This window comes from Oncorhynchus nerka, linkage group LG2 (genome assembly GCF_034236695.1).
Source record: "Oncorhynchus nerka isolate Pitt River linkage group LG2, Oner_Uvic_2.0, whole genome shotgun sequence".
NCBI lineage: Eukaryota > Metazoa > Chordata > Actinopteri > Salmoniformes > Salmonidae > Oncorhynchus > Oncorhynchus nerka.
Window position 1 is genome coordinate 81,604,855 of NC_088397.1, and position 15,461 is coordinate 81,620,315.

At 44.2% G+C, this 15,461-nt stretch overlaps 1 protein-coding gene across 1 annotated transcript in view; it reads right to left on the reverse strand.

The window, feature by feature from the left end:
* Positions 1–15,461, reverse strand: part of LOC115120658 (plexin-A1-like) — a 409,850-nt gene that overhangs the window by 155,295 nt on the left and 239,094 nt on the right. The window lies entirely within an intron of this gene.

Below are 15,461 nucleotides of genomic sequence, written 5' to 3' on the forward strand. Positions count from 1 at the left end.
GGTATAGTAGCCCAAGAATTGGCTGATGGACTTCTTAAGCTAGCTGGGGGATGGGCCTAGCTCGAGTGCTAACCGGTGGTTGCCTCGGGACAGAGACGTTATGCAGGAGTTGCCACTCGGATAGCAGCAAGCTAGCTGGGATGATCCGGTGTAAAGGTTCAGATCTTGCGGTAGGAATCCAGAGAAGTGGAGATGTGGTAGAGAAAAAGCAGTCCGATATGCTCTTGGTTGATATGGCTCTGTGCAGACTGGCAGGAATTGACCGGGCTGAAGCTGTCTGATGACCGCTAGCAGTGGCTGACTGACTACTAGCTAGTAGCTAGTTAGCTGCTGTTGGGGGTTCTAAAGTGTTAAAAAAAATAGCAGATCTGTACCACATTGGGTGAGGCGGGTTGCAGGAGAGTTGGTCGGGCCAATTTAGGTAGTACGTACATGAATGTATAGTTAAAGTGACTATGCATATATGATAAGCAGAGAATAGCAGCAGTGTAAAAAGAGGGGTTTGGGGGGAGGCACACAATGCAAATAGTCTGGGTAGCCATTTGATTACCTGTTTAGGAGTCTTATGGCTTGGGGGTAAAAACAGTTGAGAAGCCTTTTTGTCCTAGACTTGGCACTCCGGTACCGCTTGCAATGCGGTAGTAGAGAGAACAGTCTATTACTGGGATGGCTGGTGGTTTTTGAACATTTTTAGGGCCTTCCTTTGACACTGCCTGGTGTAGAGGTCCTGGATTTTTTTATTTATTAAACCTTTATTTAACCAGGAAGGGCTCATTCAGATTAAAAATCTATTTTTCAAGAGCGTCCTGGCCAAGATAGGCAGCACCAAGTCATTACAAAAATTACAGACAAACATGAAAAACTACAAGTAATTTATAAAAACCATAGAATTCACAAGAGTATAACAAAATCAAAAACTGCAAATTAAAAACATTGACAGGTCAGGGAATCAGTCTCAAGATCATTCATCAGTGATTTAAAAATACCAATCGGGACAAGTTCTTGCAGTTTAAAAGTATTTTGTAAGGCGTTCCAAGACGATGGTGCAGAGTACATAACAGCCTTTTTACCAAATTCAGTTTGGAAATTTCGAACAGTTAGTCGGATAAATTCCAGCGAATGAAGAGAGAGTACCCACCACATTTCTGAACAATAAAAATGGCTTTGAAAATAAAAGTATACAAGTGACTAAGCCTACGAGTGACTAGAGAAGGCCAGCCAACCCTGGTATACAATGTGCAGGGGTGCGTAAGGGTTTTGCAGTTTAAAATAAATCTCAAAGTGCCATGGTAAAGGGTGTCAATTGATCTCAAACACTGAGCGGAAGCATTCATATATAAAATATCCCCATCGTCTACTAAAGGCATAAATGTAGCTGATACTAGCCTCCTTCTGGCTTCAAAAGAAAAACAGGCCTTATTCCTAAAATAAAATCCCAATTTTAGCTTAAATATTTTTGTAAGTTGTTGAATATGCCATTTAAAAAGAGAGGACGTCATCAATTAAAATGCCAAGATATGTATATGAGGTTACAGTCTCAATCTCAATGCCCTGGCAGGAAATAATAGGGGAAACGTTCAAAGGTCTATTTCTTGCTTTAGAAAACACCATTAGAAAACACCATTAGTTTAGTTTTGTCAGTATTGAGGATAAGCTTCAATTGACACAATTTAGCAAGTTCTGGAAAGATTTTGTCAGAGACGAGGTACAACAGTAAATAACAGTATCATCAGCATAAAAATTATGGCAGGCAGCTTTGCCCCAGTGATGTACTGGGCCGTAAGCACAACCCTCTGTAGTGCCTTGCGGTCAGAGGCCGAGCAGTTGCCATACCAGGCAGTGATGCAACCAGACAGGATGCTCTCGATGTTGCAGCTGTAGAACCTTTTGAGGATCTCAGGACCCATGCCAAATCTTTTTCGTTTTCTGGGGGGGAATAGGCTTTGTCGTGCCTTCTTCACAACTGTCTTGGTGTGTTTGGACCATTCTAGTTTGTTGATGACGACCATTCTAGTTTGTTGTTGAAGCTCTCAACCTGCTCCACTACAGCCCCGTCAATGAGAATGGGGGAGTCCACAATCATCTGTAGTCCACAATCATCTCCTTAGTCTTGGTTACGTTGAGGGATAGGTTGTTATTCTGGCACCACCCAGCCAGGTCTCTGAATTCCTCCCTATAGGCTGTCTCGTTGTTGTCGGTGAACAACGACTAGACAACCTACAATGACTGTTGTCGTCTGCAAACTTAATGCCGGTGTTGGAGTCGTGCCTGGCCATGCAGTCGTGGATGAACAGGGAGTACAGGAGGGGACTGAACATGCACCCCTGGGGAGATCCAGTGTTGAGGATCAGCATGGCAGATGTGTTGCTGCCTACCCTCACCACCTGCGGGCGGCCCGTCAGGAAGTCCAGGATCCAGTTGCAGAGGGAGGTGTTTAGTCCCAGGATCCTTAGCTTAGTGATGAGCTTTGAGGGTACTATGGTGTTGAATGCTGAGCTGTAGTCAATGAATAGCATTCTCATGTAAGTGTTCCTTTTGTCCAGGTGGGAAAGGGCAGTGTGGAGTGCAATAGAGATTGCATCATCTGTGGATCTGTTTGGACGGTGTGCAAATTGGAGTGGGTCTAGGTTTTCTGGGATAATGGTGTTGATGTGAGCCATTATCAACCTTTCAAAGCACTTCATGGCTACAGATGTGAGTGCTACGGGTCTGTAGTAATTTAGGCAGGTTGACTTTATGTTCTTGGGCACAGGGACTATGGTGGTCTGCTTGAAACATGTTGGTATTACAGACTTAATCAGGGACATGTTGAACATGTCAGTGAAGACACCTGCCAGTTGGTCAGCACATGACCAGAGCACACATCCTGGTAATGCGTCTGGCCCCGCGGCCTTGTGTATGTTGACCCGTTTAAAGTTCTACTCATGTCGGCTATGGAGAGCGTGATCACACAGTCGCCTGAATAAGCTGATGCTCTCATGCATGCCTCAGTGTTGCTTGCCTCGAAGCAAGCAAAGAAGTGATTTAGCTCGTCTGGTAGGCTCGTGTTACTGGGCAGCTCGTGGCTGTGCTTCCCTTTGTAGTCTGTAATAGTTTGCAAGCCGTGCCACATAAGACGAGCATCGGAGCCGGTGTAGTATGATTCAATCGTAGCCCTGTATTGGCGCTGGGAATTGTATTGACAATGGGTATTGAGATTTAAAAAGTTATAAAAAATGTATACGAAGAAAAATATATATACATGGGACGGGACAAGACAACAGAGGTCTAACTGCTACGCCATCTTGTATATACACTTCTCAAAAAAAAAGGGGACACTAAAATAACACATCCTAGATCTGAATGAATGAAATATTCTTATTAAATACTTTTTTCTTTAAATAGTTGAATGTGCTGACAACAAAATCACACAAAAATGATCAATGGAAATCAAATTGATCAACCCATGGAGGTCTGGTTTTGGAGTCACACTCAAAATCAAAGTGGAAAACCACACTACAGGCTGATCCAACTTTGATGTAATGTCCTTAAAACAAGACAAAATGAGGCTCAGTAGTGTGTGTGGCCTCCACGTGCCTGTATGACCTCCCTACAACGCCTGAGCATGCTCCTGATGAGGTGGCGGATGGTCTCCTGAGGGATCTCCTCCCAGACCTGGACTAAAGCATCTGCCAACTCCTGGACAGTCTGTGGTGCAACGTGTCGTTGGTGGATGGAGCAAGACATGATGTGACAGATGTGCTCAATTGGATTCAGGTCTGGGGAACGGGCGGGCCAGTCCATAGCATCAATGCCTTCCTCTTGCAGGAACTGCTGACACACTCCAGCCACATGAGGTCTAGCATTGTCTTGCTTTAGGAGGAACCCAGGGCCAACCACACCAGCATATGGTCTCACAAGGGGTCTGAGGATCTCATCTCGGTACCTAATGGCAGTCAGGCTACCTCTGGCTAGCACATGGAGGGCTGTGCGGCTCCCCAAAGAAATGCCACCCCACACCATGACTGACCCACCGCCAAACCGGTCATGCTGGAGGATGTTGCAGGCAGCAGAACGTTCTCCACGGCGTCTCCAGACTGTCACATGTGCTCAGTGTGAACCTGCTTTCATCTGTGAAGAGCACAGGGCGCCAGTGGCGAATTTGCCAATCTTGGTGTTCTCTGGCAAATGCCAAACGTCCTGCACGGTGTTGGGCTGTAAGCACAACCCCCACCTGTGGACGTCGGGCCCTCATACCACCCTCATGGAGTCTGTTTCTGACCGTTTGAGCAGACACATGCACATTTGTGGCCTGCTGGAGGTAATTTTGCAGGGCTCTGGCAGTGCTCCTCCTGCTCCTCCTTGCACAAAGGTGGAGGTAGCGGTCCTGCTGCTGGGTTGTTGCCCTCCTACGGCCTCCTCCACGTCTCCTGATGTACTGGCCTGTCTCCGGTAGCGCCTCCATGCTCTGGACACTACGCTGACAGACACAGCAAACCTTCTTGCCACATCTCGCATTGATGTGCCATCCTGGATGAGCTGCACTACCTGAGCCACTTGTGTGGGTTGTAGACTCCGTCTCATGCTACCACTAGAGTGAAAGCACCGCCAGATTCAAAAGTGACCAAAACATCAGCTAGGAAGCATAGGAACTGAGAAGTGGTATGTGGTCCCCACCTGCAGAACCACTCCTTTATTGGGGGTGTCTTGCTAAATGCCTATAATTTCCACCTGTTGTCTATTCCATTTGCACAACAGCACATGACATTTATTGTCAATCAGTGTTGCTTCCTAAGTGGGCAGTTTGATTTCACAGAAGTGTGATTGACTTGGAGTTACATTGTGTTGTTTAAGTGTTCCCTTCATTTTTTTGAGCAGTGTACATTGCATTCGGAAAGTATTCAGACCACTTGACTTTTTCCACATGTTGTTAGGTTACAGTCTTATTGTGAAATAGATTTTCCCCCTCATCAATCTACACACAATACAGCATTATGACAAAGCTAAAACAGGTTTACTTTTTTGGGGGAAAATGTAAAAATAAATATTAAAAAGTATTCAGACCCTTTACTCAGTACTTTGACAGCATCAAGTCTTCGTGGGTATGACGTTACAAGCTTGGCACACCTGTATTTGGGGAGTTTCTCCCATTCCTCTCTGCAGAACCTCTCAAGCTGTGTCAGGTTGGATGGGGAGCATTGCTGAACAGCTATTTTCAGAACTCTCCAAAATATGTTTGATCAGGTTCAAGTCCGTCCGGGCTCTGGCTGGGCCACTCAAGGACATTCAGAGACTTGTCCCGAAGTCACTCCTGAGTGTTCTTGGCTGTGTGCTTAGGGTCGTTGTCCTGTTGGAATGTGAACCTTCGCACTAGTCTGAGGACCTGAGCACTCTGGAGCAGGTTTTTATCAAGAATCTCTCTGTACTTTGCTCTGTTCATCTTTGCCTCGATCCTGACTAGTCTCCCAGTCCCTGCCGCTGAAAAACATACCCACAGCATGATCCTGCAACCACCACGCTTCAAAATAGGGATGGTGCCAGGTTTCCTCCAGACGTGACGCGTAGCTTTCAGGCCAAAAGAGTTCAATCTTGGTTTCATCAGACCAGAGAATCTTGCTTCTCATGGTCTGAGAGTCTAGGTGCCTTTTGGCAAACTCCAAGTGGGCTGTCATGAGCCTTTTTCTGATTAGTGGCTTCTGTCTGGTCACTCTACCCTAAAGGCCTGATTGGTGGAGTGCTGCAGAGATTGTTGTCCTTCTGAAAGGTTCCCCCATCTCCACAGAGAAACTCCAGAGCTCGGTGACCATCGGGTTCCTCGTCACCTCCCTGACCAAGGCCCTTCTCACCCGATTGCTCAGTTTGGCTGCGCTGCCAAATCTGGGTGGTTCCAAACTTCTTCAATTTAAGAATAATGAAGGCCACTGTGTTATTGGGGACATTCAATGCTGCAGAAATGTTTTGGTACCCTTCCCCAGATCTGTGCCTCGACAAAATCCTTGCTCGGGGCTTTATGGACAATTCCTTCGACCTCATGGCTTGGTTTTTGCTCTGAATACTTATGTAAATATTGGGTCATTATGTGGTATTGTGTGTAGATTTTATTTTACGTAAATCCATTTTAGAATAAGGGCTGTAACAATAACAAAATATGGAAAAAGTGAAAGTGTCTGAATACTTTCCAAAGGCACTGTATACTGTATTATGTCAGCCATTCAGAATTAGTTTATTATAAGAGGGTTCTAATCAGAGTTGTGATGGAATCATTTCAACATTGTGCACACGCAATCTTTGCGTTACATTTTAATACCAAGGTTAGGTATTGAGAATTACTATAACATACATATATTATTCAACAATGGGACAAATGTGGGGCCTTCTAAACTTTTCCAATGAATCAAAGCTTTAAGGGCAACATTCAAAGAGGGTATTTAGAGGAGCATTATCCCAGCAGGCAGCCTCATCTTTAACTCTAACTGATCCAGCATGATCTTCACAGGGCTCACATCTAATATGGGAGAGATACAAGAGCTTCCTGTCATCCAGATCGACTGCAGTGTGTGAGTGTGTGTTTGTCTCCTCTCTCTCGCTCTCCCTGTTATTTTTGTCAGATCTATTAGGTGGGACAGCGGAGGTATTGTCATTATGCTGCAAAAAGAGGCATCTTCGACGGGGAACAGACTGATCGTGGCAGAGGAGAAGAAAAGAGGAGAAAGAGAGAAACGACTTAATAAGCGAGCAACGTGCAGGAGTAGAGAGGAATGAAGGAGTGCGGAAAGGACTTTGAACCATGAAAGGGACAGAGGGTGTCTGCCCACTCCCGCTTCCCGGAAATAGTGGAGCAGAGGGGGGGGCAGAGAGTGGGGGAATGGTAGAGAAAGAGTAAGTGAGAAAGAGTAAGTGAGAGAGAATGGTGTGAGAGAGCAAGGTTGGGGGAGGATGGAGAGATAGAGGAAAGAGAGGGTGCGACAGCGAGAGAGCTCAATGGCAGAGAATTGGAGAGAAAGAGAATGGTGAGAGACAGAAGGAGAGATAGAGAAAGGGGGAGACAGCAATCGCAAGAAAGGAGGGGAGATATACACTGAGTATACAAAACATTAGGAACACCTGCTCTTTCCATGACATAGAAAGCTATGATCCCTTATTGATGTCACTTGTTAAATCCACTTCAATCAGTGTAGATTAACAAGGCACCCCTGCTAATTTAAATGTATTCCAGGTGATTACCTCATGAAGCTGGTTGAGAGAATGCCAAGCGTGTGCAAAGCTGTCATCAAGGAAAAATCAGGCTACTTTGTTTAACCCTTTTTTGGTTAATACATTATTCCATATGTGCTATTTCATAGTGTTGATGTCTTCACTATTATTCCACAATGTAGAAAATAGTAAAGATAAAGAAAAAAACGAGTAGATGTGTCCAAACTTTTGACTGGTACTGTAAATGTTTTAAGGATTTTGTAAATCCATTTCATATCGGGCGACCCCACATGGGCTCACAACCCCTAGTTTGGGAACCACTGCTCTATGATGGCTAGGAAATGTATTATGCATGGCTGCGAAATGGTGGAAGTGATGGAATCAGTGTAGACAACTTACCTGCACAAAACAGAGCCAGCTAGGAAACCTCACGAGACCGACAGCAAACGGCACTCCTCTCTCTCTGCCTACCAGTATCCTTCAGTCTATTTATCACCCTCTCTCTCTGCCTCTCCATCACGTTCAGTCTTTAAATACCTCTCTCGCTCTACCATCCCCCTCTTCTTTAGCCTCCCTCTACCTATACAAATCTCCCTCTACCCAAAGTTTGTCTCTTCAGTCTCTCTCCCTCAGTCTTTCTCTCATCTGTACTCTGCCTGTACTTCTCTTCTCATCAATATCACCCTCTCTGTCTCTCCCCTCTCTCATTTCAAATCTGCCTCTCCTCCAGTCTCTCCCTCTGTGACTGTGCATCCTACCTTATTTTCTTCCATGTACCTCTCCATCTCCTCCAGTCTCGCTGACTGGAAGGATACAATATTCATCTGTGGTCTCCATTAAGGCAGGCGGGCTAGAGACTCAGAGGGTCTGTGGAAATCAACATTTAATACACCCTGAATAATTCAACCACAGCGATCTACTGTGACTAAACACACAGGGACTTGTGTGTGGGTGTGTGTGTACAGTTTGTGCATGTGAACAAAAGAGAATAGCTCTCAATTAAGTCTAAGTGGTTAAGGAATTTATTTCAACAGTCCTCATTGGCTGTAAAAATAGGTGGGTGTGACTTATGGAGGACTACCTGATCAACGTCAAGGATGCAGTATTCACAATGTCACTGTGGATAAAAAAAAGATGTGCCTTGGTTTGGGGTCGAAACATGTCATGGCAAACATCTGCTGCCGTTACATTACATTTTTCCCCTACTCAAAATCATATTTTGTTTTTAACACTTGATTACAGTAAAGAAAATAAATGTTAGCAAAGAAATGTTAGCATACTGTTTGCTGTCTAAGATTCATCCTGGACCAGGGCCCGCTTTGAGGAGCCTTGCTTCCACTACCTTCTGTTTGTGCCATTGAAGCTGCTTGCCAGGTACTGCAGCAACCTCCACTTTCAAGTAAAAGCATAAGTTAGCTCTTAAATGAGTTATCTACTTGGAAGCCACTCACTTTTATCGTGTTAAAAAAAAAAGAGGAAAGGACGAAGAAAAGAAACGCATGAGCGTTCTGGCTAAAAATAGACGAGTACGGGCAACTATACAATCTGAGGAGAGGAGAGTTGTTCATCATTCAGGGACCAGATCCAAATCTCACTCCTCTCTTTCCTTTTTTTCACTCCTCTCTTTCTCAGAAAGGAGCGACATACATAACATGTGTGTGTGTGGGAACGTTATTGAGGAACTGTGTGACAGTGAAGAGGCTGTGAATTACATTTGTTATATATATATATACACATGTACATATTGCACCATTGGTGTCAGCAGTCAGTACAGGATGTGACTTACTGATCTGCTTATTACCAATTACACAAATTGGAATGGTAAAGAGAGGGAAGGAGAGAGAGGGTGGAAGGAGAGAGAGGTTGGAAGGAGAGAGAGGGTGGAAGGGAAGAGAGGAGTGTGGAGGGACAAGATGAGCAACGAGTACTTCGACGATTGTGTTTAAAGTGAAGGAAATCGGATTATGAAGTGGAAACAAGTCTCCATTCATATATTTCTGGAAGGAATGTTATTAGGAACTAGTGTTATCGGCGAGTCATGTGATTGTCAACCGTGGTGCTGAGTGGAGGGTTAACAAGGAGGAGCCGGTCTGTAATGGTCGAGTTACGGTCCATCTGGAAGCCCGCAGCTACTTCACCCATCGTCTCCGGTTCCTTCCTCCCTCAACCCATCCCTCCTTCCTTCTCTAAATCCTGCGAGAACATTTTTTAAATAAATGGTCACTCAATGTAATCTGCGGCAATGTAATCAATGTAATCTTATTGCCAGATTCTCTATTCTTCCCTCTGTTTCTCTCCTTCCTTTCACCCATCTCCCTCTCCTCTATAAAGGCCAATCTGACCATTTCCCTCTATCACGTGGGGCGTATGTGTGTTCGTGTGTGTGTGTGTAGGGGGAGATACCAGAGAGAGGTACTGAAGTGGGTGGAGGAGAAGAGTGATGTTCTCGCTCTCTTCTTTCTGTTCTATCTTCTCTCCCTCTCGGAAAGGTTTATATTTTATTAAACATGGCCCGTGCTTGTCTCCTTCTCCCACTGAAAGGCAAAGAAATGTTGGGGAGGGAGAGAGGGATGAAGGGAGGGGGGTAGGGGGAAAAAGAAAGACAGGAAAAGGGAGAAGAGGAAGGAAGAGATAGTGTACATCTCAATTTCAACCTGAGTATACAAAACATTATGCTCTTTTCATGACAGACTGACCAGGTGAGTCCAGGTGGAAGCCATTATCCCTTATTGACGTGACTTGTTAAATCCACTTCAAATCAGTGTAGATGAAGGGGATTAGACAGGTAATTTATTTTTATTTTTAAGCCATGAGACAATTGAGACATGGATTGTGCCATTCAGAGGGTGAATGGGAAGACAAAATATTTAAGTGCTTTTGAACAGGGTATGGTAGTAGGTGCCAGAGGCATCGGATTGTGTCGAGAACTGCAACGCTGCTGGGTTTTTCAAGCTCAACAGATTACTGTGTGTATAAAGAATGGTGCCCCACCCAAAGGACATCCAGCCAATTTGACAGAACTGTGGGAAAAGTTGAGTCCACATGGGCCAGCATCCCTATGGAACGCTTTCGACACGTTGTAGAGTCCATGCCCCGACGAATTGAGGATGTTCTGAGGCTATTCTGGGAGGGGGTGAGAGTCAATATTAGGAAGGTGTTCAGTATATTCAGTGTATACAGTGTGGCAAAAAAGTATTTAGTCAGACAACAATTGTGCAAGTTCTCCCACTTAAAAAGATAAGAGGCCTGTAATTTTCATCATAGGTACACTTCAACTATGACAGAATAAATTAGAAGAAAAAAATCCAGAAAATCACATTGTAGGATTTTTAATGAATTTATTTGCAAATTATGGTGGAAAATAAGTATTTGGTCAATAACAAAAGTTTATCTCAATACTTTGTTATATACCCTTTGTTGGCAATGACAGAGGTCAAACATTTGACAATGACAAGTCTTCACAAGGTTTCACACACTGTTGCTGGTATTTTGGCCCATTCCTCCATGCAGATCTCCTCTAGCTGTTGCTGGGCAACACAGACTCTCAACTCCCTCCAAAGATTTTCTATGGGGTTGAGATCTGGAGACTGGCTAGGCCACTCCTTCGTTGCCCGGAAGGTGAGTTTAGGATCATTGTCATGCTGAAAGACGCAGCCACGTTTCATCTTCAATGCCCTTGCTGATGGAAGGAGGTTTTCACTCTAAATCTCACGATACATGGCCCCATTCATTCTTTCTTTTACACGGATCAGTCGTCCTGGTCCCTTTGAAGAAAAACAGCCCAAAAGCATGATGTTTCCACCGCCATGCTTCACAGTAGGTATGGTGTTATTTGGATGCAACTCAGCATTCTTTGTCCTCCAAACACGACGAGTTGAGTTTTTACCAAAAAGTTATATTTTGGTTTCATCTGACCATATGACATTCTCCCAATCTTCTTCTGGATCATCCAAATGCTCTCTAGAAAACTTCAGACGGGCCTGGACATGTACTGGCTTAAGCAGGGGGACACGTCTGGCACTGCAGGATTTGAGTCCCTGGCGGCGTAGTGTGTTACTGATGGTAGGCTTTGTTAGTTTGGTCCCAGCTCTCTGCATGTCATTCACTAGGTCCCCCCGTGTGGTTCTGGGTATTTTTGCTCACCGTTCTTGTGACCATTTTGACCCCACGGGGTGAGATCTTGCGTGGAGCCCCAGATCGAGGGAGATTATCAGTGGTCTTGTATGTCTTCCATTGCCTAATAATTGCTCCCACAGTTGATTTCTTCAAACCAAGCTCCTTACCTATTGCAGATTCAGTCTTCCCAGCCTGGTGCAGGTCTACAATTTTGTTTCTGGTGTCCTTTGACAGCTCTTTGGTGTTGGCCATAGTGGAGTTTGGAGTGTGACTGTTTGAGGTTGTGGACAGGTGTCTTTTATACTGATAACAAGATCAAACAGGTGCCATTAATACAGGTAACGAGTGGAGGACAGAGGAGCCTCTTAAAGAAGAATTTACAGGTCTGTGAGAGCCTTGTAGGTTTGTAGGTGACCAAATACTTATTTTCCACCATAATCTTCAAATAAATGTATTAAAAATCCTACAATGTAATTTTCTGGATTTTTTTTTTCTCTCTCATTTTGTCTGTCATAGTTGAAGTTTACCTATGATGAAAATTACAGGCCTATCTCATCTTTTTAAGTGGGAGAACTTGCACAATTGGTGGCTGACTAAATATTTTTTTTTGCCCCACTGTAAATAAATATAGGAAGTAAGGAGTGACAATCAAAAGGAGAAGAAAGAAAGAAGAAATGAATGATTAAAAAAGGTGAAGAAAGTGAGACATCTCAGAGTAAGAAGGTATGGAGAGAAGAGAGGTGGCAGGGCAAGGCTTCGCACGATTTTCCGTGGTGTCGCTTTGATCTATGGTCTAATTAGCAGTGAGGAGATACATTCTATCTGGCAATCATTGTTTTATTATGGCTGATACAAAAAGCAGCTCTAATGATTATAAATGAGAGAGCCGTGACAGACTCACTGAGAGAACTGCCCAGTCTGGCCTGAGAAAATGGACGAGAGAGAGAGAGAAAAACGCAGAGAAAGCATGATGGAAGGAAAGTATAAGAGGAGAGGAGAGTAACAGGGAGGTAGAATAAGATAAATTAGTGGGAAGAGACAATAGGAGAGAAAAGAGTGGGATGACAATTTGAAGAAAAGTGAAGAAGAGGGGAAAGATAAAAATGATGGGATAGATGATGGCTGAGGAAGTGAAATGGAAGAAAATAGATATTCCTGAGCAATAGACACTAAGGGGAGCTAGAAAGGGGATAGAGGGAGGGGATATTACTCCATCCCCCTCTGGATCTCCTGTCTTGGTTGTGCTTCGCTGAGATAAGACCCAGAGACTGCACGCGCACACGCTTTCATTACATCTCTCCCTCCCTCCCTCTCCTTTTCCACAGACCTCTCCCTTCCTCCACATCTCTCTCTCTCTCTTTCTCCCCCATCTTTCACTGACTGCCTCCCTCTTTCTCCCTCACTTCCTCTCCCTCCAAGCACACAGACCTCTCCCTTCCTCCACATCTCTCCCCATCTCTCGCTGCCTCCCTCCCTCCCTCCCTCCGTCTGCCTTCATGCACAGACCTCCCCCTCCCCATATCCCCCTCTCCCTCCCCACAGGCCTTTCCTGTTAATCAGGCCTTTCCCCCTCAGTTCCTCTCAACCACAAACATAACATACTAGAGTCGCCAGCACACCCCATGAATTACAGATGGGAGTGCTAATCCGCATCATTTACTCTCCGAGCCGTGAAGGTACGTCCATGTTGCTCCGTGGCCAGAGAGCCAGAGTCCGGGCTAGCACTGCTATGGTACCGCTACATAGCTAATGCTAGGCTATTCCGCTAATGTTATACACCGCTACGGTTGGAGGAAAGATAAGACTGAGGGTTTGTATGTAATTGAATTGAGGTTGACAAATTAGATGTGTCTGTAAATAAGAAGGCTGTCCAACCTGCATAGGCTGTAATCCTGTCTAGAGATTAGGTGGAACGGTCGAAAAGGGAAGCTCAGAGCTGGACTGTAAACACACAGGGATGTGTGTGTGTGTATGTCTGTCTGTGTGTATGTGTTTCAGGCTGAATCAGATGGATTTTGCTTAATAGTAAAGCATGACTGTCAGTCAATTGGTTGGACAGTGGATAGGCATTCATAAATATTTGACAATAAGTCTACGTATAAGATAAGTGTTTAGAGAGACAGGGTGGGTGTGTGTGTGCGCATACATGTCTGTGTGTAAGAGATGACTGTATAGTGTATACAGGACTATGATGGGAGAGGGGAAGAAAAAGGAACCAGCTGTGCAAGAGTGTGTATGTTATGTGTAGGGGGAGGGAATGGGCTCCAGTGTTTGAGCATGTGTTTTTGCATGAGCGTGCATCTATGTTTATGTGTATGTGACAAACATTGCCGGTCCCACTTGGTATTCCACTGTACGAGTGGCCGTGAAGGCGGGAGATGTGTGATTGATATGAACTGTTATGCTAATGTTGCATTTGGATATGTCGAACAACGCTACATTTACATATCTATTCATTCAGCCTTCCTATGGACAGGAAACAGAAACACTGCCTGGCATTATGTATACAGGCAGCGTTGCCAATAGCTCCCAGTCAGCCATAAACAAATGGAGCTCAGCAGCAAGGATGAGAATGCATAAGAGTGTGTGTGTGTGTGTGTGTGTGTGTGTGTGTGTGTGTGTGTGTGTGTGTGTGTGTGACATGTTTAACTATTCTTCTGGTAAAAGAAACAAAAATTGGACCGGGGACATTTTGTTAGTTAGCGAGAAGTGTGTCAAGAAGCAGTGTGGCTTGGCAGGGTTGTGTTTCGGAGGACGCATGGCTCTCGACCTTCGCCCCTCCCTAGTCCTGGACTAGGGATATAATACTGGAGTTGCAGCGACGGGCAAGACTAACTACCAATTGGATATCAGGAGAAAAAGGGGATACAAAAAAAAAGTTACCCCCAAAAACATAAACTCCTCCTCTGGACATCTCAGCATCATTACAATTTATAGCAATCAGCTTCTTCCTACACTTCAAAGTGTAAACTGTTGGGACCCTCCCTTCAGCGGTCCTACAAACTTACTCACCTTTGGTGTTTTCAAAAGGAGAGGTCAACTCAGGAGGTTGACCAAAATCAGGATTGCAAAATTTGTGAGAAAAAAAAATAATACCAATAAAAAACGTTTACTTAACATTTGGGTTAGGAGCTAGGTTTAGGGTTAAGGTTAGGGTACGTGTTAGGGAAAATAGGATTTTGAACGGGACTGAATTGTGTCTCCAAAAGGTTAATTGTACACTAACATAAGGTTCATCTCCACAAGATTAGTTGTACACTAGCATAAGGTTAGTGTACAGGCGTGCTTGTGTAGCGGGTTTACATCAACCAAGTCTTAATGAATTTACAAGACTTTAGCTCAGTGAATTAATACAGTCTTCTATATGACTCGTTTCAAGAAGCTAGGCATATGACGCACATCACTACTTCAAAAGGAGGCGTTTTTATTTTATTTCATTTTTATATCAACATGTGTTTTTTGGCAGAAATGCCTTCTGGAACATGAACTTTCATGTGCCTTAACACTCTTGTATGCCCTCTTTAAATACAAATAAAATTGTTAAATTACGAGCCTAGCTGGTTTAGTCACGGAAAAAGTCAGGAGCATGCTTCTGTCTAGAACATGAGCTCTCAGTATGTGTCGAAAATCCTTTCTATTGCGGCTTTTTTGAACGATATGAACAACTGAAAAAGTTTTGCTACTGCTCTCAACATTGTGGCCCTGAAGTTATCAGGCGTTATCGTGTGATGGACTACTTTCTGGAGGACGATCGTGCCATGCCGACCCTCTGGGACTCTGAAAATGAATCAGATGATCAGGAAATCCATGAAATAGGTAAAAACATTTTCAATGAACCAGACATTGTAGTCTTCTGATGACAGTGATGGGGAAGAAACACAGATCAAAAGTGTTATTGGGTAACCATGGCATCCATGACAGAAGGAGAAGCGTTCATCCATGTATACGGGTAAGAGTCTGGCTACATTTTCAGATATTATACTTTTCTAATTTTTTCAGAAAGTTGTTTCCATTGGAAGATGAAGCGTACTGTTAGCTTTCTAGCTAACTTTGGCTGGTTGGCTCGGTAGCTAATGTTACAAGTATGATCTGTGTAGTAATATTATTTATATCTCAGAAAGCCATTTGCATTGCTAGTTATAGCCTAATGTTAGCTAGCTAGCTAACATTGA